Source organism: Lissotriton helveticus, chromosome 12 (assembly GCF_964261635.1).
Source record: "Lissotriton helveticus chromosome 12, aLisHel1.1, whole genome shotgun sequence".
NCBI lineage: Eukaryota > Metazoa > Chordata > Amphibia > Caudata > Salamandridae > Lissotriton > Lissotriton helveticus.
In genome coordinates this window covers 41617756-41641340 of record NC_136073.1, presented here as the reverse complement: position 1 = coordinate 41641340, position 23585 = coordinate 41617756, and positions in this window count along the sequence as shown.

Here is a 23585-nt window from a genome sequence, read left to right as displayed (position 1 = left end):
TACTGACATTCTGGGCTCGGGTACAGGCTTTCCAGAGCACGTGGTGCTTTGTTTGCTGAGATTCTGGCGATTTTGAAGGTATTTTGGAGGTTGCCTGACTTCAAAATGGCTGCCGGATAACTGCCAATGTAGTTCTATGTATGGCGCCTGACTTCAAGATGGCCACCAAAAGGGACATGAGTCTCTGTCTTTACAGTGGCTCCAGTTTCTTATTAGCCTATATCTTCGAGGGTAGTCAATACTTTAGACTTGGACTCACCCTCTGGCAGCTCCAGTCTTCCTGGGATGGCGCTCACACAGCGCTCGCCTCTCTTCGCGATTTCAATCGCGTTTTCGCTCTCTTTTTCGTTTTGGCGCTCTGAGGAGGTTGTTCTCCGGCTGCACGATCACAGCAGGGGGCAGCAGCAGTTGGTGGACAGGATCCCACCTTCGTCGCCAGTATAGAGGCCCCGTTAACCCCCAGAGAAGACTCGTACTCCGGAGCTGCTTTCATGTGCTTCTTTTATTCTATCTGCCTACAACTCTACTGCTCTTTTCTTATTCCCTCTTGTCCCCACCCCTTCCGCCTCCGCCTGCCCTGTCTCAACATCAGGGTCAGGCAAGGCGATACGACACCTATAATAACTGGAACACAAGAAAGTTTGACTTTTCATTCTTTAGAATGAAAGGGTTTGCTTAATGGTTTCCACTATGTCCCTGATGCAGAGCTACTTGTTTTCTGGCAAACAGCTGAAGGTTAAACACGTTTTCTCTTATCTCAACTTTCACAATTGAAACACCCGGTTAAGACTATTGTATAGCTAGATAGTTCACTGCCACAAGTATGCAGCTCCTTAGCACTATAATTGGCAACTATTAGCATTATCCCAAGTTAATGTTTTTTTTTATTGAACTAGGAAGCATGAAAGTATGATTATTTCTGAGAGGATTCAAATCAGACTTGGAGGTTGCAAAAGCTATCTTTAGCAAGCACAGTATCGCATCTACTTAACGATCTTGGCTCACGCCAGTTGTCAGATAAGCCAGGGCCCCTGAGTTTAATGCTGGGGTATACGGAATGGCTTTAATGTTAGACACAGAGAACTAAGGGGGGGTACACTGAGCTAAGCCTCACAGAATACGCCTGGACCGCAGGGTCCATAAGCTTGCAGAATTGACTTCACAGGAACATACAGGCTACAAAGGAATCATGGAAGCACTTATTACATGGAAATCCTGAGCCCAGAGTCACATAACACAAAGTCATCCTGATTTCAGGGCCACAGCACACGTGGCAACCCAAAGTCTAAGCCACGGAATATGTAAGGATCCTGATCTCATTGTCTCAGAGCATCCAAGGGCTCTGCGCTCAGTGTGACACCCTGCACAGGGATATAGACTTCAGAGACACATAAAAGACATGTATTCTCATCCAAACTACGGTCATGCAATGCTTCAACATGGCTCCAGAAAGGTAACCTAGGCTGCGTTTGGAAAAGCTCCTACTCTGAGATGATCGGTAAGAACAATCAGACAAGGAATACGAGACATTGACTACAAAACTGGTATGTTTATTCCCGCCATCTACTTATTAGAAAAAGTAAAGGTTATTAAAAACATAAGGTCCAAAATCCAACAAGGAGAATCACCAGATTTCCTCTACTAATAATACATTATGTGCACTGGAAGAAAGTAAACTGGGCCGCCTAGCAACGGGCTGCGCAGCACACCAAGTGAATACCTTGAAGACTCAAGACCCGGGTAGAAGCGCACCCGCTGATACCGACTACATCGACCATCATGCTCCGGGGTCACATGCTGATGGGACGAGCGGTGTGCGACCTCATTCGGACATACTATTTATACAGGCTCCCTTGAGCCGGTGGAGGTGACGACCTCGAGATAACGCATCCGCGCGCCTTAAGAGGTATCTGGACCTATGAATATTTTCGGCAGCCCACGCAGCAACCCCGTGCACACACCTTATCCCTGCTGATGAGCGTTAATGAACGCGAAACACGTGTCCAGGGATGGCAAGCACACCAAGTGAATACCTTGAAGACTCAAGACCCGGGTAGAAGCGCACCCGCTGATACCGACTACATCGACCATCATGCTCCGGGGTCACACGCTGATGGGACGAGCGGTGTGCGACCTCATTCGGACATACTGCGCAGCAGTACAGCCATGAATGGGCTAGCGATGAAACTATTTTAATGTAGTGATGTGACGGGAACCAATCCCATGCTGCAGACAAGTCAGGAAGGTAGCCATGGACAGATCAATGGAGCTGGTGCCCAAGGGTTCCAAGGGTTATTCTGATTAAACCACAGGACAATCTAAATGAAGAACAGGAACTGTGTTACTTGTCAAATATGGCATGGTCTGTCCTGAGCTCATGCTGACTGGTATGAACATTTATACTTGGACTAAGGGTGAAACATTTTCTCCAGGGAAGTGCTGGGAAGCGAGAGTAATAAAATCATACGGAATTGCCCTGACAACCTACGCTGATGATACTCAACTTGTGCTTTCTGTACATAGTAACGGTACATCAGTGGCAGCAAATTTCCAAACTGGAATGAGGGCTATCAGCTCCTGGATGTCATCAAATTGTCTCAAACTAAACTCTGATAAAACAGAGGTGATGACATTCGGGAAGCTGGACCCTATTTGGTCCCCTCGCTGGTGGCCATCGGAGTTAGGAGACCCCCCTCAACCTGTCACCAAGGTCCGCAACCTTGGAGTCATTTTTTATGACAAATTGACATTTCATCATCATGTCAATTCAGTGGTCTCCTCATCTTTTTATATCCTAAAAAGAATAAAAAAAACTGCTCCCTTACCTTCCATCATCGGCCGGTAGAACCTTAGTCAGCACCCTGGTTTTTTCCAAAACAGATTATTGTAATGCCCTTCTCTTGAATGCTCAGAAAAAAGTCATTAACCAACTCCAACTAGTCCAGAACGCCTCGGCTAGATTCCTTTTGAACGTCCCCAAATTCACATCCATTTCTTCTCACATCCGCCAACTTCACTGGCTCCCTGTCAGGAGCCGGACAATATTTAAGGCTTTGTGTATCACCTACAAAGCAGTCAACAACGTGGGTCCACAGTTCCTCAGAGCAGCCTTCTGTCCGCTCGAGCATTCAAGAACACTCCGCTCCTCCTCTGCACATCTACTAAAAGTCCCGCGAACAAAAAAGGTCAACTGGGGTGACAGGTGTTTCACTATCTTATCATCTAGACTTTGGAACACACTGCCCCTCCACATCAAAACTGCCCCGACCCTCCTCAGTTTCAGAAAAAAACGAAAAACATGGCTCTTCCCATCATAACTTATCACCTCTGCGATGGTTCTGTATCCTGAGCGCCGAGACACCTCTGGGTATTTGCGCGCTTTCAAAATGGCACAAACATAAACATAAACACAGTATATAGAGAAAGGCAACAGGTGATAGGGCGCACAGCTATTAATTTAGGCTATATTCAATTGACAGGTAACTCCTCTTGCTACTAGGCAGAATAGGGAGGTTACCTATCTCCCTAGCTAATACACTGATCCCAGGTATTTAAATAATTCAAAAGGTTTTCTGCCGAGCAAAAAAATATATTAAATAGCAACACTCTCAAAGTTCTTAGTCACAATATTCTTATATTGTCCATTGGATACATTAACTAGTTAGACACCAGAATCCAGTATAGATTGGTCCGTATTTATTTTTCACTTCTCTTGATTCAATTCATCAATTTCAGTATTTTCAGTAGTCAGATCAGCCTTATAAGCAGGTCAGCCGACACGTGTTTCGTTGTTTAAAACAACTTCATCAGGGCTGCAAACCAGAATGAATATATAAAATAAAATAAAAACCTTGTATACTTAACTATTTACAACCAACTGTAATAATTTGAAAATATTAATATTGATTAATCTAACACCACCTAAGTGAAAGACAGGCATAGAATTCCCAATACATTCGTGTCTCGAATTTATAAATTGGTGTTTCCCGGTGTCATAGAGTAGTACACATCAAAATCATTCGGATCTTTTGCCTTCTGTACGCAATTTGTACACTTATACATACATTTTCACAAAATTTCTTACAAAGATTATTTTCTCATCTATCTTAATCTATGGAGTGGTATGGAGCCCCCCGCTTCGTCCTGTTGATCACCGCCATATCAACCCCAGAAGCAATTGTATTACTCTATTGGAATTTAGCATATCTGCTCAAAGTCCATTTCCCTACATTTTGAGATGAAGTTTTTTACCTTTCTCTAAGTCTCAGTTCTCAATTCAATAATATGTTCCTTCCGTTTCTTTAAAATTAATTTTCGATTTTATTATGCAGGTTCTGTAAAGAGAGGGACATGACTATATATATGTGTCCTCAGTTTACCCAAAATAAATATTAATCATAACTTAGAATAGGTCTTACCAGTCAAATGTCCAGAGTTCGCCTATTGCTCTTATAAACGCGGTACCGGTAACTTTATTTAAGCTATAAGGGAGTAAATTAAAATCATAATTCACCCCTATATCCATTTTAATGCTTAACAGTTTTTTTGCAACTATGTTCGCAATAGTCCTTACCTCTAACAAAATCTGTGATTCTAGTATTATTATCCTCTTCTTAATCGTATATCAGAATCTATAAAAGAGTATTTATAACAACATTAGTTATCTTTAAATTCGTTGTGTATGCCAAAGTATCTCGATTAAATAAACGATCGGTGAAATCATTTACACTCACCTAGTAAGAGTGTCTATCTTCTCTTACTTCTTCCCATCTGCTCGCGTACCGGCGTTTGTTACGAGCGCCATCTTGTTTAAGTGAATATTTTGCAAGTATGTACCGCGTATCGATGTATTGTGCGGCCATCTTGTGTAAGTAGTAGCGTGATTAAGGGCGCTACATGTATGTCTAAAATCAAATAGTTTAAGCCGCATAATACCTTTCATTGTGGCTTTCTAATGCAAATAGTAGCGAAATTAGTGTGCTCCTATATATAATTCTAACATTATATAGTTTATACTGAATGTTATTGTATTGTATATTTTGGCAGCCATCTTGTGTAAGGCATAGCGTAATTTTAGCGCGTTACTTGTAAAACAGTACCCAGGATAGGCAAATCCGTGTTGCAATCATTATATGCGATTGCAATGATAACTAGTTATATTTTGAAGCGATTTACGAAAATTTTGAGCTCCAAAAATTTTTAAAAAAATTTTTTTTGTTTATAAGTGGTCTGACCCTCTCTGGTCTAAAATAAATTATTCTTTTCAGTTGGCCATAATACCAATATGGCTATATGGTGATGTTGTGCTGTCTACGTGACAGTTGAGAACAGAGCCTACTTAAATGTATTTAGCCTCATTCCACCATATTGAAGTGGTGAGTTTATCAATATATTTCAATGGTAAAAGTGAAAATAAGATCTTATGGGGTTAGCGTAGCGATGACCCCCAGTGTCAAAGCTGTCGGCATCGCACACCATTCCATTACATTCACTCTTTAAAGAAATTAAACATAACAACCTATGGAGGATTAAAGGCATAAGCAGAAGTATAATCACATCTCGTAAAATTACATCTGATTATATCATGATTACAGTTATGATAAATAGGTTATATCCTCTATACAGTAATTTTATCATATTCTTAATGGTCTCCTAAGTAATACTGGAGCTCAGAATCAATGTTAAGACCATCTTCGACTGCTCTAAGGACCATAATCCATCTTGCCTCTCTACGTCTTAAGTGCAGTAGTCTATTCCCTCCACGTCTATCTAATGTCACTTGCTCAATTCCATGGTATGAAAATTTATGCCTTACAGAGTCATTATTATTTTGGATCAAGTGTGAGGAAATTGGATACCTGGTATCACCATTCTTCAATGCCCGATAATGTTCGATCATACGGTCTTTCAATTTCCTCACAGTGCTGCCTACGTATATTTTTCCACATAGGCAGACAATTACATATACAACATATGATGTTTCACAATTAATAAAAGATTCGATACGGAATGTCCCAGTATTGTTATATTCAAAAGTTTGTACTTTTCTCATTGCCCATCTGCATGAGCTGCAGTTTCCACAGTAATAAAATCCCTTTGGACATGTCCGAAGCCAGTCACTTTGACTTGTTGGTGTAACAGGTTTGGGGTAGCTTGGACTCACTATATTAGCAAGTGACATTCCCTTTCTGTATGTTATACTTGGACGTTCTGTTAAAAAAGGTTTTAGGTCTTTGTCAGAAGTAAGCATTTGCCAATATTTATTCATGAAATTAAAAAGTTTGTGACTACCCTTACCAAAATTGGTAATCATTCTGAGTTTCTGATCATGAGACGGGACCTCAGATTTATTTTTAGATTTCAAGGTTTCATCTCTCTTTAACCTATTAACTCTACGAACTGCTTTAGTAATTACAATATCTGAGTATCCTCTATTGGCAAATCTCTTAGTCATGTCTATGACATTTCGGTGAAAATCTTCATCTTTAGAGCAGTTCCTTCTTGCTCTGATCATTTCCCCATATGGGATTGATGTTATTTGGCTAATCGGGTGGCAACTGTCTGCTCTAAGTAGTGCGTTGCAGCTGGTCTCTTTACGAAACATGCGGCTGCCCAGTTTGTTATTCTCCACAAAAAGTTCAATATCTAAAAAGGTCAGTTTTTCTTTACTGAAATGGGTGGTGAATGACATGTTCATATCATTTGTATTCAAGTATTGAAAGAAACTATCTAGTTCCTCTGGTGTACCTCTCCAAAATAATAAGCAATCATCTATAAATCTACCCCAGTAGTAAATATGATCAATCCATTGACAGCCTTTGGGGCCCCAAATAAGCTCCGCCTCCAGTCTCCCCATAAAGAGGTTCGCGAAGGACGGAGCAAACTTGGAACCCATCGCTGTCCCAATCTTTTGTCTGTACCAGGTAGATTCAAATAAAAAATAGTTGTTTTCAAGTACAATTTTGGTCATTTCCAGTAACATGGATGTATGATTCAGATATTCAACTGGCCTGCCATTTAAGAAAGTTTCTATGGCTTGTATTCCTTTGTCATGGTCAATGTTAGAATAAAGAGATACTACATCCAAAGTTGCTAGAATCATGTCATTCTCCCATATCACATCATTCATTATATTGAGAACATGTTTCGTGTCCTCAATATGTGACGGTAAATTCTGCACATAAGGTCTAAGATATGAATCTATAAATTCAGAGAGTTTCTCAGTAGGTCCCCCTATGCCCGAGATTATCGGTCTCCCTGGCGGTTTCTCTTTGTTTTTATGTATCTTGGGCAGACAGTACATACAAGGTGCTTTTGGGGAATCAATTTTGAGAAATAAGTATTCATCGTGATCTAATAAACTTGTTTCATACCAGACCTTCAGTTTAGTGTTTATGTTAGTCTTGATCATTTCCAGGGGATTAGATTTAATCCTCTCATAGTATCTACTATCCCTCAATTGTGACAATACTTCACCATTATAGTCATCACGATTCATAACAACAATGTTGCCACCTTTGTCAGCTCTACGTATTATTAGTTCTGGGTGGTCTGTAAGTTTACGTAATGCTTCCCTTTCATCCATTCTTAAGTTGTCTAAAAAGATTCTTTTATGATGGTGCTCTTTTTTAATCTGGTTGTCTATCTCAAGATTAACCGATTTATAAAAGGCGTCAACCACATTACCCGTGGACAACTGAGGTGTCCATTTAGATTTTTCTTTTAAGCCACTCTTACTTGAAAGACTTGGATTTATTTCTAAATCATGTAAAAGAGAATTCATAGTTACTGGATCCTCTTCTGATTCCGTCAATGAGAGCAGTAGTCTAGTATCGTACAGTTCTTGGATAGTTAATTCGCTCAAAACTGGTTTATTAAGAGTTTTCACAGCTACATCCTCCTTATTAGAGAAAAAATTTTTAAGCTTCAACAACCGTACAAATTTATACAGGTCAATCTTAGTGGTATACCAGTAAATATTTTTAGTGGGACAGAATCCAAATCCTTTTTTTTAGTATACTAGTCATACTCTCAGACAGCTTAACAGATGAAAGGTTGATTACCTCAATTTCGTTGGTTCCTGAAGTTACTTCCTCCATGATCTCAGTCTCTCTCTCATCCCTGGGGCTACTTCTCCTGCGTTTGCCACGTCTCCCCCTTCTTGTCTTCCTGTTTGGTTGTTGCCAAATCTCTCCCCTATATTCCGGTTGCTTTTTCTGATTCTTCTGACCTCCACTAAAAAATTTATATTGGAGGTGATATTATCTCCAGTGGGAGCAGCGGGAGCTTCTGTATTATCCTCATTTGTAGATAAGCTGCTTGTAGATGTGTTTACAGCTGAGCTAAGAGGGGTGGGAGTTCTAACTTTACCTGTCCCTTTTGGGAATAGATAGTCGAATTTGCGGGCAAAGGTAAATACCCTCCCTGTTAAATAATCTTGCTCATCCCTCTTGATCTTACGAGCTTTCCTTCTCTTGATATCTGCCTGTAAATTCGCCAGTATCTCATCTAGTTTGTTATAATTTTTAATGGTTGCCTCTGGTAGGTTTAATTGCTTAATCTCATCCTCAACAGTTTGAATTTCAACCAGTAGTTTCGCTATTTTACGTTCAGCATTGTCGATGAGAATTCTTATCAGGTTGCATGAGCTAGTAGTTAGTTCGTGCTCCCATTTGTCAAGTAGGTCTGGTTAATGTATCCAATGGACAATATAAGAATATTGTGACTAAGAACTTTGAGAGTGTTGCTATTTAATATATTTTTTTGCTCGGCAGAAAACCTTTTAAACATAAACACATATGTCTTAAGTTTTTGCACTGACTTCCACCATAGAAATGTGGTTTTGTGTTCTTTCTTAGTGCTCTCTCGATGCAAGGATCTTTTCCATTTTAATTTGAAAGTCCTTGGCACCTTTTCTCTGCAGGGACCTTTTGCATTGGGGAAAAGGAGCAGCACTAGTACATGAAGAGGCAAACATCTGGTGTCAGGCCAGATGTTGGACTCCGGCTCCGCACCGCTCCAGCTTGTACGTCACTTCCCACCTTGATTCCGCCCTCAGACACTAAGGGGCAGATTTATGTTAACTGGCGCATCCCCAGGGATGCGCCAGTTAATGTGCGCCACAGCTCCACCACCCATGGTGCGCCGCATTTACAATGCGGCGCACCATGGTGCAAGGCAGGGAAGATGCGTGACGCATCTTTCGGCGTACGGGCGGCGCATTGCTGGAGTCATGTCGCAAGTGCGACATGACTCCAGCAATGCATGGTGCGTCACCCTTACGCCTGCTTCAAGCATAAGGCGTAAGGAATTGACGTAGAAAGTGACTGAGTGAAATCTCATAGATTTCACTCAGCCACTTTTAGGAGGCGTTCCTGCGCAGGAACGCCCCCCCCCCTGCGCAGGAACGCCTCCTTATGGCGCAGGGCTTTCCAACGTGACGCATCTCCTAGATGCGTCACGTTGTAAATAGGGCGCATTGTTTGCGCCGCTGTTGCGTCAAATTAAGTGACGCAATTGCAGCGCAAAGAGGCCTCATAAATCTGCCCCTAAGATGTTGAATGAGTTGGCTTGCCAAGAGCACAGGTTGTACAGTCCTCGATTAACCCTTAAGTGCCAGGAGGGAGACTCAACGATCAAGCCAGTTGGATGGGTTGGAAGGTCATTTCTTTTTGTACGCTTTTCCAGTACTTGGTATTTTTGTGAAGAATGACAGTAGCCGGGAGCAGTGTGTCAGTGGAGTTTATGAGCAAAAGTATAGGAGAGTGAGGCATGTGAGAGTGCAACTCTGCAGGAGGTTGGAGGAAGGAATACACTTTTGCCTTTTGTTTTTAGTGTGAGAGCCTTTGTAGATAACAGGCTTTTCTGCTGAGTACACGTCTTGCTGTGATAAAACTTGCAGCACTAATGGTTTCCGTAACATAGATTAATCACATTAGAAGTGGTTTAACAATGGTTAGGTCCCCACACAACATTCTCATGTACCTAACAGAGTACAATGTATTGCTTTAGCTACAACTTGAGGTCCTGCAGCTGTGAAAATAGAAAATGCCTCGCATCACCATGCCCAGGCCCTGTAGCCATTCTTGCTGGCAGCCTGGGACACTGCTCCTCTGCTGATCTGTGCATGCCACTGTGTCTATTGGTGGAACCACAAACATTTACTGTTCCGTGATATCAGTGTCTCAAGGCCGGAACACCCTTTCTTTTTTGGGCAGCATCATGGGGCACAGAGGCCCTCTATTACCATTGCTGCTCCGGTCAGCCTTGGGCCTCAGAGAGCCCCCAATGTCTCTAGGCCAGGACAACGTAACTGATGATTTTTTGCTTAACCCCTTCGATGCTTGTGACGGAACCGTTCCGTCATCAGTCACGGCTGAGCTGTGCTGATGACGGAACGGTTCCGTCACGACCACACCCTGTTCTGGAATGTCCAGCACAGGGGCGGAATCGGCGCCGCACGGAAGCGGTTAACTGCCATTGGGCAAACTCAGTGGGCCATGTTCAGGCAGGCTGCCGAACTTCGTTATCACTGGCCGGGTTGCAGGAAGAAGTCTCGTTGTAGTGGGCAGGCCATCTAACAGCAGGCATGTGCATACTGGTACTGACAATCAGTGCCAGATATGGCCAGCCAGGTTAACTTGTGCTGGGTAAGACAACAATAATAACGTCCAATGAGAAGGAAATAGTGGTGTTTGGTCAAAATATCGTAAAACATAACTATCGGAAAGAAAATATCAGAAGTCAAAAATTTTGTGGTATAGAATATCGTAAGAATATCATTTTATGAGAAATAATACAATTTTTAAGAATATCGTTTTCAGTAATATAGTTGTAAAAACATTGTTTTTTAATTATTCCAATGTGTTTTAGTTAATATATTAATTTTATGTGTTAGTATAGTTGGTATTATTGTTATTGATTATTTAAAAAATAGTTTGTAATTGTAAGTGATTGAATATATTACAATATGTATTTTTTAATATATATATTTATTTGAGTATACTAAACTGTAATGCTTTATATTAAGTATTTAACATTTTTTTACTAAATTAATAGAATGTAATACTTTTTAAGTTCAACACCCCCTACTGAAAGTTTAACTTGTTCAAAGTCTAACACTTTCCCTACTGTTCCTTAGACTGGAGTAGGAATAGAAAATGTCACCCTCCGACATGCAGCACTTTCCCTACAGTTGCTTAGATTAGAGGGAGAATAGTAAGTTTATCTATGTCAAAGTCCAACACTTTCCATGCTGTTGCTTAGATTGGGTATATTAAATGTAACCCCTCTGAAATCCACTGCTTTCTCTATTGTTGCTTAGACTGGAATTGGAATTGTACATCTCAACCCCCTGAAACCCACTGCTTTGCCTACTGTTGCTTGGCCTGGTGTGGGAATAATACATGTAACCCCTCCAAAGTCCAATACTCTCCCTACTGCTGCTTAAACTTGAGTAGGAATATTATATCTAATCTTTCCAGAGTCCAACACTTTTCCTAACATTGGTGAATTTATATTATTAAGCATTATTTTTCATATTTAATATTGTTTGTTTTTATTCTTTATTTCTCTTAAGGTTTATATTATCTTTAGTAAATGTGTTTTGGGGGTTCTAATATTTTATTTTGTGTATATTGGTGAAATAATTAATATATTTTGTTATAGAATTGTTCATCTTTTTATGTTGTTCTTTTCTTATGACATATGTATGTTATATACGTGATTGTATGTGTGTATACATATATATTTTGTATATTATATGTATACTTTTTATAGTACTAGATTGAAACTACTAAAAAAACAAAATGAATATTGCGCACACATATATGTGTGTTTATATGAATATATATTTATAGTTAGTATTACAAAATTAGTGGAATCTATTTATTTAAGATTTAGATATATTAATTTTATATATTAAAATATTTAACATTTGCTACTTTGAACTTTATATACATATATATATATATATATATATATATATATTCACTGAAAAAACCATAGGTTATAGACCATATATAGTTAGGAATTAGCATTTAAAAAACCTTATTTTACTCACACAAAACCATTGAAATTCCATATATAGTTAGTTGCACTAACTATATATTGCGCACCCGCAATCCACTGCTGATGATGTCACATATTACATCATTCATGACATGGTCAGTGACATCACTGATGACATCACTGATGACATCTCAAATGACATCACTGATGACATCACTGATGACAACATCCAGTGACTATGTTTCTGTAAAGTTAAAATATGTCTTACATATTGAAGAATGAGTGGATGTATAAGTGTCTGGACGAAGGATTTAGTAGGTGCATGACTGAATGTATGAGTGAGTGATTAAATGTGTCTCACTGAGTGCATGGGTTAGTGACTAAACTGTCTTAATTTGTGCATCATTATGTCTGTTGTTCTGTAAACTGCTGCATGTGTTGATCAGTAGCTATATGAGTAACTATATGGGTTATTGATTGATTGCCCAAGTATTTGCATGGGAGACTGAGTGTGTGTGTGGCTGGATGGGAGGTGTGTGACTCTGTACAGATCAATGTGTACTTGTATCAATGATTGTATAAGAGAGTAAGTATGTGTTAGTATATGGTTGAAAACGTAAGGTGCTCTATGTTTAACTGTATAGAGTAGAAAATGGAAGTGTGATTGATTCTTTACAGGACTGACTAGGTGTGTGAGTAACTCCATGGATGAGTGGCAGAGTGTGAGTGTCTGTATAGGTGTATGAGTGCATATGATTGTGTTGTAAACATGAGTGATTGTATGTATGAATGATTGTATGGGTGAATGAGTGAATGTGTGTGTAGACGTAGGAATCAGTGAGTACGTATGTAGTAACTAGTATTGGTGTGTCAATGGTTTCAAAAATTATACTCTGTTTTTAACACTGGGTGAAACAGAAGTTATATTAAAATGTGAGGAGATGCATTGTATTGTCACATGAATGATATCATCAGTGATGTGATCATTGATGTCAAGTGAGATGTCATCAGTGATGTCATTTGAGATGTCATCAGTGATGTCATCAGTGATGTCACTGACCATGTCATGAATGATGTAATATGTGACATCATCAGCAGTGGATTGCGGGTGCGCAATATATAGTTAGTGCAACTAACTATATATGGAATTTCAATGGTTTTGTGTGAGTAAAATAAGGTTTTTTAAATGCTAATTCCTAACTATATATGGTCTATAACCTATGGTTTTTTCAGTGAATTTTCAAGGTTTTGTAAATGCTAATTCCTAACTATATATGGTCTATAACCTATGGTTTTTTCAGTGAATTTCAATGGTTTTTTAATAGCAAATATCATAAGCTGTCGAATGTCAAGTACGTGGTAAGAATTTTTTTTTTCGTGTTTATGCACACTGATCTGCTTTGATTGCTGCCCCCCACCCCTCATTTCTATTAGGAGTACTCTCTCTTTGCAGATAGTGAAGGGTAGTTAACGCAGCCCTTTCCCCCTTTGTAATCCGTCGTGCCTGCTTCTCTCTCCATTTGATTGATTGTTCTCTTTGGTTCATTCTCTATTTACAAACAAGCACAGAGTCGCAATACTCTGTTTAGTCTTTGCAGATAGCGAAAAATCGTGTAAAAAAACAAAAGGAATCGAGCAAAATCAGTAGGCCACTAATGGGATCTCTTTTGACCTCGCTAAAATAGAAACATTAGGAACAACCTGTTGAAAATAGCAATGCGTATGTATATAAGCGGCGTTCATTTGTGTTCACAGTACCCCTTGTTGATTGTTTCAATCGAGCATTGAATTGTTCGAAGTTAATTCTCTTAACGATCTTCTCTCCCTGCAAACGAGGAAGAATAGGAATATTCTATCTCCCTTTGCAGATAGTGAAGGGTAGGTAACGCAAGCCTTTAACACGTCGTACCTATTTCATTCCTCATTGATTGATTGATTGTCCGAACATTGACTGTTTGGGAATTAGTTCTTTTTGGAGGTATTCCCTGTTTGCAAATAAACGTAGGAAAATCTTTGCAAGTAGTGAAAGGGTACGTAATGCGCACCGTTCTCCCCCGTTGTAATCTGTCATGCCTATCTACTCCCCACTGATTGATGCACCTTTTTCACCCGGACCATTTACTAGAGATACGTCATCTGGCCCGACCAGAGAGCACCCCTAGTGAAAAGGACATATGCAATAATAACGAAGTGATCACTGTATCCTGTTAACAGAAACTTTACCATGAAACAACCTGGAAAGAAAAAAATAGGAAAACGAAAATCAGTAGGCCACTGATGAACATGAACTTTTATTAAACAACGAACAAAGAAACGATAACATAACGTAATGATAAAACCTATTAATGTCCTAGAAACAAGAAAACGTTAAAATATGCCAGTGGTGAGAGACCAGAAAAACAGTAAGAGAAACCAAATCACCCCTCGCTGTCCCACCGCCTGCCACGCCAGAAAAATCGATAGACTAGGGAAAATGCAAGTCAGTAGAACATCCACCCCCACTCTGGAAACTTCCAAGGTGGGGCAGGGTTCCGACTACGCCCAGCCGGGAGCAGCCCATATAAGGCAGGTCCTGCTGCCACGCCTCGGCCAGGAGATCCTAACGTAGGGTGTAGCCGGAGGAGAGGCCGAGACCAGCGGGACCCGGCCAGGGGATTGCCTTTACAACGCTGAACAGTTGCAGGGGGGGGGAATGTCTCCTCGACCCTCCCCTCTCTCTCCCAGTCCGGCCGCGGTGGTCCTTGAGAGTTGCAGGTAGTCCCGCCACATGCTCTTCCGGTCCGACCACCAACGGTCGGGGGGCCGAGGCCGACGGGATCCGGCTGCAGCCGATAAACCAAGAAACCCGTTCATGGGGCCAGAGCCAGGGGCGTCCGGCCGACATCCACCGGAAGCCCGGCCCGAAGACGGACGGGACACTTCTTTCTTTTATAATGGCTGCGACAACACTGGAGGGGGATGTCTTGCACATGCCTCCGACCCCCCCCTCGTCCTCATCGCCTGGTCCGGCCATAACAAATCTCAAGCGAGACGCCGTGGGGTGCACTGGGAGGGAGAGACGGTGCGAACAGGCCTCTCCCGCCTCCCCAGGTGGAGGCTTCCCAGCTGCACCCTCAGCGCTCCAGGCGCCCGGAAAAGGGTTCTTCCACTGTGGCCATGCTGCAACGTCTCGCCCGGCAGGGTGGAGCCCGTCCGCTCATTTGACCCCGCGATCGCCAGTAGCTACCGAACTCTCAAAATGGCGGTCGACCTGGCAAGAGCGGGCCCAGCATAAAGAAATGGCCCGGTCACTGCTTGACTCCACCACCGTAGTCCTCCACGACCTTGAAGATTCTAGAGGAGCCGCGGGAGTCTCCGACCCCCGATGGGGAATGACTGCCATGATCGCCCGTGGAGTGACGAAACTGTATCCGCGGGACGTCGGCGCTCCCATGCTGGCGCCAGCCTCACTTTGAATTACTACAATCCTGCAGACCTTACTTCCGGTGAAAGCACAGTGTGACCCGGTAGGAAAAATTATTGCACCCCCTCCCCTTTTTGACTGATAGTTCAAACCACCGATCCTTTCCTTTGCCCTTTTAACGGAACTTTGGACTGCCTCCCCCTCTTTTACATTTTCTAGAGAAAACAAAACATTAACCACTACATTAGCATAGCAGTTGACACCAGAACTGTTTTCAAATTGAAAACCAACAACATCTTCAACAGAATCCTTTTTGTTTCTGCTGTGACCCTGCTACAGCACAGGCATTGTCCCCAGCAGTAATTCTGCAATGCCGGTAAGAATAGCTGTGGTGCCTACTGGACTCACTCACCCCCGCGGCGCCCCACGCCGTTTTTTGCTGGGCGGCAACTTACTAGACATCACTTTCGTGCCATCTAGATTTCAGCGCGTTCTGCTGCCTTGGAACTATTCGCACAACAGACCGCTACTGACAAGAATATTTCATTATTGGTGCTGTCAATTTCAATAAATCTATTGGATAATTAAAAAGAAATTGCCACGGTCTCTTCGTTGTTTAAATGTTTTTACTGTTTTTGTTTTGTTGTATATATTTATATGTTATTAAAGTTTTATATTCCTACTACTTTGTTGGAGTGCTATATATTTTTAATGTGACACATAATTGTAAAAACTTTGATGTACAAAGAGTCATTCCTGGAATCTTCCGCTTCAGGCTCGGTCCCCTCCCCAATCACAATACAGGATGGTTTTCAGATAGTAGGAACGCGTGTGCTGTGACGGATCACATCGGGTGTGGGCCTTGATCTACTATAACTCCTTTGAAGAGGGGTGATTCTTTACAGCTGGGGCCATAAACTACATCTGCAGGGCTAGCTGATAGCCTAGGACCGGCCTGGACATTCGGACACAGAGGAAGAGGAGTGTCAGAGGGTGCGGTAGTGAATAGGGCGAAAGGGAGGTGTCGGGCGGGCACAGAGTGTGATTCTCAGGGAAGAGCAGCGCAGATGGGGGAAGGTTTATTGCCCATGCATAAGACAGAGAGCGGTGGTGACCAGTGCCTGGGGGAGATGCTTACGAGGGTGAGGAGCCATGCTACGAATCGACAGCGTGCAGAGAGTGGGTCTGGTCAAGACATCTAAAATGGCTGCCGTGCACGACAAAAGTGTGGCATTTCAAAAAAGGCAAGATGGCGCAGACAATGTTTTTCAACACTTCCTCATTTCCTTCGAATCGAACGTTAACAGACGTTGGGGCATATTACCAAAGTTAAGCGATATTTATCGCTAACGATGCTTACCAACCAATTTTTTACCACTAAGCATCGTCAGAAATTATCGAAGATAAACCTTACTATTATCAAGGTTTATCGCAAATGCGATAATAAACGGCCGCAATGCATGAATATCGCTAAAAAGTCAGCGATATTCATGCATTACCGAGCTAATACTCTTAGCCATGTTATCCACCTCCCATTGGATAACATGGCTAAGAACTGCTCAGGGCAGGTGTTACTTTTTGGAGATATTCGCGCTTAGCGCGAATATCTCCAAAAGTTGGTAATAGGAGATAGATATCTTGCATGTTGTAATGCAAGTTATTGTGGTATATGGAACTCATACCATAATCTCTCAGGAAAGCAGAAACTGATCCTTTTGGGACCGCCTAAAAAGGCCTAGGGGGTGAGGAGTACTCTACTTTGCCCCCTTTTCACGTTCCGAACTATTTTATTTTACTCTCTTCTGTAATTACACAAAATACCAGCGATAAGATGCATCGGAGACACACAGTGAGAGAAAGGAGGCCGGAGATGAAGAAGACATGTCAAATACACATTGGAGATAATATAGTGGCAGAAGGGAAGTAAATATGAGTAAACTTACCATGTAACATAAAAATGTTGCACTCTATACTATAAGTCTCATTTTATACTACAATCACTTCGCTACAACCTCATAAATTAAAAATAAAAATAAATAATGTCTCAAACAATTTTTGATTTCTAAATATAAATTTATTCTTCAGAATTTTCTAAATTTGAAACAACTAGTAACATGTCCTCATCAGTAATTTCCTCTTCAATCATCTCATCTGGAATCTCCTCATTAAAAGTCTGCAATGATGATTCTTGTAACTCTATGGTCTCCAAACACTCGATAAATTCGCCATCAAGAGATTGATCAAAAAAATCATTCAAGTCATCTCCTCCTTCTGACAATATTTCATTATTGGTGCTGTCCATTTCAATCAATGTAGTGGAATCATTCAAGTCATCTCCTCGTGACAATATTTCATTATTGGTGCTCTCAATTTCAATCAATGTAGTGGAATCATTCAAGTCATCTCCTCCTTGTGACAATATTTCATTATTGGTGCTGTCCATTTCAATCAATCTAATGGAATCATACAAGCCATCTCCTCCTTGTGACAATATTTCATTATTGGTGCTCTCAATTTCAATCAATGTAGTGGAATCATTCAAGTCATCTCCTTGTGACAATATTTCATTCTTGGTGCTGTCCATTTCAATCAATCTAATGGAATCATACAAGTCATGTCCTCCTTGTGACAATATTTCATTATTGGTGCTCTCAATTTCAATCAATGTAGTGGACAATTCAAAAGAAATTGCCACGGTCTCTTCATTGTGAGCCATTTTATTTTGAAATTGCTTGCTGTAAATTGCAGAAAAAAATAATCACTTTCATTTATCGTTTTTAGTAATACATAATATAAAACTAACTTCATCAAGTATTTAGTATAACAGAAGGACTGCAAATAAATAACAGAAAACATTTTTCAAATTATCTTCAAGTGTACAACATAGTTCCCCTTACAAATTAACAACTCACCTTTTTAAAAGTAGCAGAAGTGTTAGTACTGTGTAAATCAAACACCAGAAATTCACCACCAAAAATTCCTCACAAATGTACCTCAGACAGTAGTATCACAAAATGGCTGTGGTTTCCTCTCATTTGACATATATACATAACCAATTAACTTTCATCACACACAAATACAAAACCAAAGTAACATTTTAATTGGTTCTAAATTTCAACACTTTCAAATGTGTTTTCCCCATGCAATTTTCCATAGGACATTTACATACGTCTACAGCCTGAATGGCTGAACGGAATTACACCAAACTTGGCAAAATGGTACATCAAACCTAAGAGGTCAGGAATGATCTACTATGCCCCCTTATGGTCATTTCCCCCTTCGCTTTGGCCTCCTCTTGTCTCTCAATCCTACCGAGGGACAAGATGGCGGCCGCTACGGACTGTTTGGAATGTTGACAGACGCCGGAGAACCAATCAGCTTCGCAAAGCTCCGTAACGCGAAAAGTACGCGAAGCGGAGCGCTGTTACAGATATATATCTTTTTTTCAACGTTAATTTCTCAAAATCCACTGGAGCACATATATTGAGACCTAGCAAAGGCACATCGGGCTACCAGTCCCTAATATTTTGCCAAGTTTCGTGCAAATCCATTCAGCCGTTCGATTATTATTATTTTGTTTTTTTTTTGCCCCGCGGGGCCCTTTTAAAACCTCCACATCAAACCTAGGGGGTCAGCGAGGATCTACTATGCCCCCTTATAGTTATTTCCCCCTTTGTTTTGACCTCCTCTTGTCTCTCGATCCTACCGAGAGACAAGATGGCGGCCGCTACGGACTGTTTGGAATGTTGACAGACGCCGGAGAACCAATCAGCTTCGCTTCACAAAGCTCCGTTGCGCGAAAAGTCCGCGAACCAGAGCGCTAACCGGTCCGCTGTTACAGATATATATCTTTTTTTAAACGTTAATTTCTCAAAATCCACTGGAGCACATATATTGAGACCTACAAAAGGCACATCGGGCTACCAGTCCCTACAATTTTGCCAAGTTTCGTGCAAATCCATTCAGCCGTTCGGGCTAAAAGTGAGGCCAACCGCCCTATGGAAAACTCAATGTTAAAAACACGTTTTGGGACCCCCCTTTTTTCTCGGCCCCCACTGGACGAACCCCCCCCAAATTTTCAAGGGCTGCTCAGAAACAAAATGTGCCATTTTCCTGAAAATTTCAGCCAATTCCGTCCACAAACGCCAAAGTTATTAGACATAGAATTTTCAAAAAACCCATAGAGAAAAAATCCTAACTATATATACCTACTGGCGACCGCCAGTAGGTAATATATATATATATATATATATATATATATATATATATATTACCTACTGGCGGTCGCCAGTAGGTATATATAGTTAGGACCTAGTTACCATAGGAAATCCCCAACATTCTATTGGGAATAACTTTGGCGCTGATTGAGGAATCTGCGTGTAATTTTCCTTAAAATTGCTTCGCTCCGCTCCGCTCCTTCCCTGAAAGTTTCGAGGGGATTCGTCAAGCGGGGGCCGAGAAAAAAGGGGGGTCCCAAAATGTGTTTTCTCCATGTTCATTTCCATAGGGACCTTTGGACACGGCTACAGCCCGAACGGCTGAATGGAATAACACCAAACTTGGCAAAATGGTAGGGCCTGGTATGCAGATGTACCTTTGCTATGTTTGGTGAAAATCCCTCCAGTAGTTCTTGAGAAAATTGAATTTGAACATTTTCAAATGGCATTTTTCATGGGACCTTTAGACACAGCTACAGCCTGAACGGCTGAACGGAATTACACTAAACTTGGCAAAATGGTAGGGACAGGTATGCAGTAGTGCCTTTTCTATATTTTGTGAAAATCCCTCCAGTAGTTGTTGAGAAAATTGAATTTGAGCAAATTATATATCTATATGCGCTCACCGTACGCGCACCGTACGCGTACGGTACGCGTACCGTATGCGTAAGTGCGCGTACCCTTACGTGCGCGAGCGAGTTTCTGATTGGCGGGCAGTCGACTGTCAACATTCCAAACTGTCCAAACCAGGAAGTGTTGGCCACCATCTTGTTTTTCAGGAGAACTGAGGCACTAGAGAGCCCAAAACAAGAGTGGAAAACACAAAAAGGGGGCAGGTTAGAGACCCCCCAACCCTCTAGCCCTTCTCAGGGGGTCCAAAAAAGACCCCCAAGGGCAAAAAAAACAAAACAAAAAAAAATCGCGGGGTACGCGCACCTTGCGCGTACCCCGCGATTTAAAAAAAAATAAAACATTTTTTGCACTTGCAGGGGGGTCCTTCTGGGACCCCCTGAGAAGGGCTAGGGGTCAGGGGGTCTCAACCCTGCCCCCTTTTTACGTTTTCCACTCTTGTTTTGTGCTCTCTTTTGCCTCACTTTTTCTGAGAAACAAGATGGCTGCTCAGGTGGTCAGAGAAGGATAATAACATATATAAACTTTATCCGCTAATAGAATTAGCATTTACAAAACCTTTGAAATTTATTGAAAAAAAATATAGGTTTCACGCCTGATATAGTTAGGAATTAGCATTTAAAAAACCTTGCAAATTCACTGAAAAAACCATAGGTTTCAAGCCTTATATAGTTAGGAATTAGCATTTAAAAAACCATTGAAATTGCTCCTATATAGTTAGTTGTACTAACTATATTTCGCGCACCCGCAATCCACTGCTGATGATGTCACATATTACATCATTCATGACATGGTCAGTGACATCACTGATGACATCATTGATGACATCTCAAATGACATCACTGATGACATCTCATTTGACATCACTGATCACATCACTGATGATATCATTCATGTGATAATACGATGCACCTCCTCACACTCTAATATAACCTTTGATGCACCCAGTGTTAAATACAGACTACCATTCTTGAAACCATTGACACACCAATACCAGTTACTACATACGCACTCACTGATTCCTAGGTCTACACACACATTCACTCATTCACCCATAGAATCACTCATACATACAGTCACTCATCAATACAACACTATCATATGCACTCATACACCTATACAGACACTCACACACTGCCACTCATCCATGGAGTTACTCACACACCTAGTCAGTCATGCAAAGAATCAATCACACTTCCATTTCCTCAACTATACACTTATACACACAACACCTTACTTATTCAAACATATACTAACACATATTTACTCTCTTATACAATCACTGATACAAGTACACAATGATCCATACAGCCACTCGCACATTCACTGGCTCTCATGTATAGTCATTTATATATGCCAACTCTCACATGCACTGTGTTTTACATATGTACTTACTTGGACATGTAGCTATGAGATATCCATTCACTCACCAACACACCAATGAGTTTATTATGTCATGAGTGATGTAATATGTGACGTCATCAGCAGTGCATTGCAGGCGCGCAAGTTATAGTGAGTCCAACTAACTATAACGTGGGAATTTCAATGGTTTTATGTCAGTAAAATTTCCAGCTAACTATAACTGGTGTCAAACCTATGGTTTTTTCAGTGAATTTAATAGGTTTTTTAAATGCTAATTCCTACCTATAACTGGTGTGAAACCTATGGTTTTTTCAGTGAATTTCATAGGTTTTGTAAATGCTAATTCCTAACTATATATAGGGCCTCAAACCTATGTTTTTTCAGTGAATTTCAAAGGTTTTTTAATAGCAAATTTCTATAGCTATGAAATATAATATTTTTTATAATGAATCCTATATTGTATATTTATGTAATACTATTTTTTTTTATGTATATTGTTCATGTTTATTTTTTATATATATATATTTTTTGCCCTGGAGCGCTCCCGGTGCGCGTACCGGTGAGCGCACCGGTAAGCGCTATTGCCGCGAACGAAAACATCATCATGACGTATCGCGTAGCCGCGTGATGCGTCTTATGACGCACGGCGTAAGCGCACCCGGAACCGCCCGAGCGCATACGATCGCGCTACGTAAGCGCCCCCGTGCGCGCCCCAGGGCTCGTAGCTTAAGCGCGTCCGGTCATGTGACCTGAAAATAACACTTTTCATTGGTTCAGAACTGTTTTTTTTTCCAAATGATGAAAGCCCCCACCTTTTTTCCTCATTCTCACTTTGTACTTTGACTGAGGAAACTTTGTCCACTGGAGCACATATCTTGAGACATAGCAAAGGCACATCGGGCTACCAGTCCCTACAATTTTGCCAAGTTTGGTGGAAATCCATTCAGCCGTTCGGGCTAAAAGTGAGTCCAACCGCCCTATGGAAATTAACATGGGGAAAACACGTTTTGGGACCCCCCTTTTATCTCTGCCCCCGCTTGACGAATCCCCCCCAAACTTTCAGGGAAGGAGCGGAGCGCAGCGAGGCAAATTTAAGGAAAATTACATGCAGATCCCTTAATCGGCGCCAAAGTTATTCCCAATAGAATGTTGCGGATTTCCTATGGAAAACAATCCTAACTATAACTACACATGTTGGTACTTAAATCACCCACACAACACAACAACTCTATTCAGAGCTACCCTACCTCTAAGCACTTCAAATTATTATTTTACTGTTTCACTGAGTTTTCCCCATGGTACGCTCCCCGGTACGCTCCCCGGTGCGCGTACCGGCTGCTCCCCCCGTGAAAATCGAAAAAAAAAGAAATTTTTTTTTTTGCCCCGCGGGGCCCTTTTATGGCCCCCACATCAAACCTAGGGGGTCAGGAGGGGTCTACCCTGCCCCCTTTTGGTCATTTCCCCCTTTGTTTTTGCCACCTCTTGTGTCTCGATCCTACCGAGACACAAGATGGCGGCCGCTCCGGACTGTTTGGAATGTTGACAGACACCTGAGAGCCAATCAGCTTTCCGCTCTTGAACTCGCGTAGCGCGCTGGAGCGCGCCCCGGTGCGCGTACCGGGGCGCGCATATAGATATATATATTTTTTTGAACCTAAATTACTCAAAATCCACTGGAGCACATATCTTGAGACATAGCAAAGGCACATCGGGCTACCAGTCCCTACAATTTTGCCAAGTTTGGTGGAAATCCATTCAGCCGTTCGGGCTAAAAGTGAGTCCAACCGCCCTATGGAAATTAACATGGGGAAAACACGTTTTTGGACCCCCTTTTATCTCGTTCCCTGCTTGACGAATCCCCCCCAAACTTTCAGGGAAGGAGCCGAGCGCAGCGAGGCAAATTTAAGGAAAATTACAGGCAGATCCCTTAATCGGCGCCAAAGTTATTCCCAATAGAACGTTGC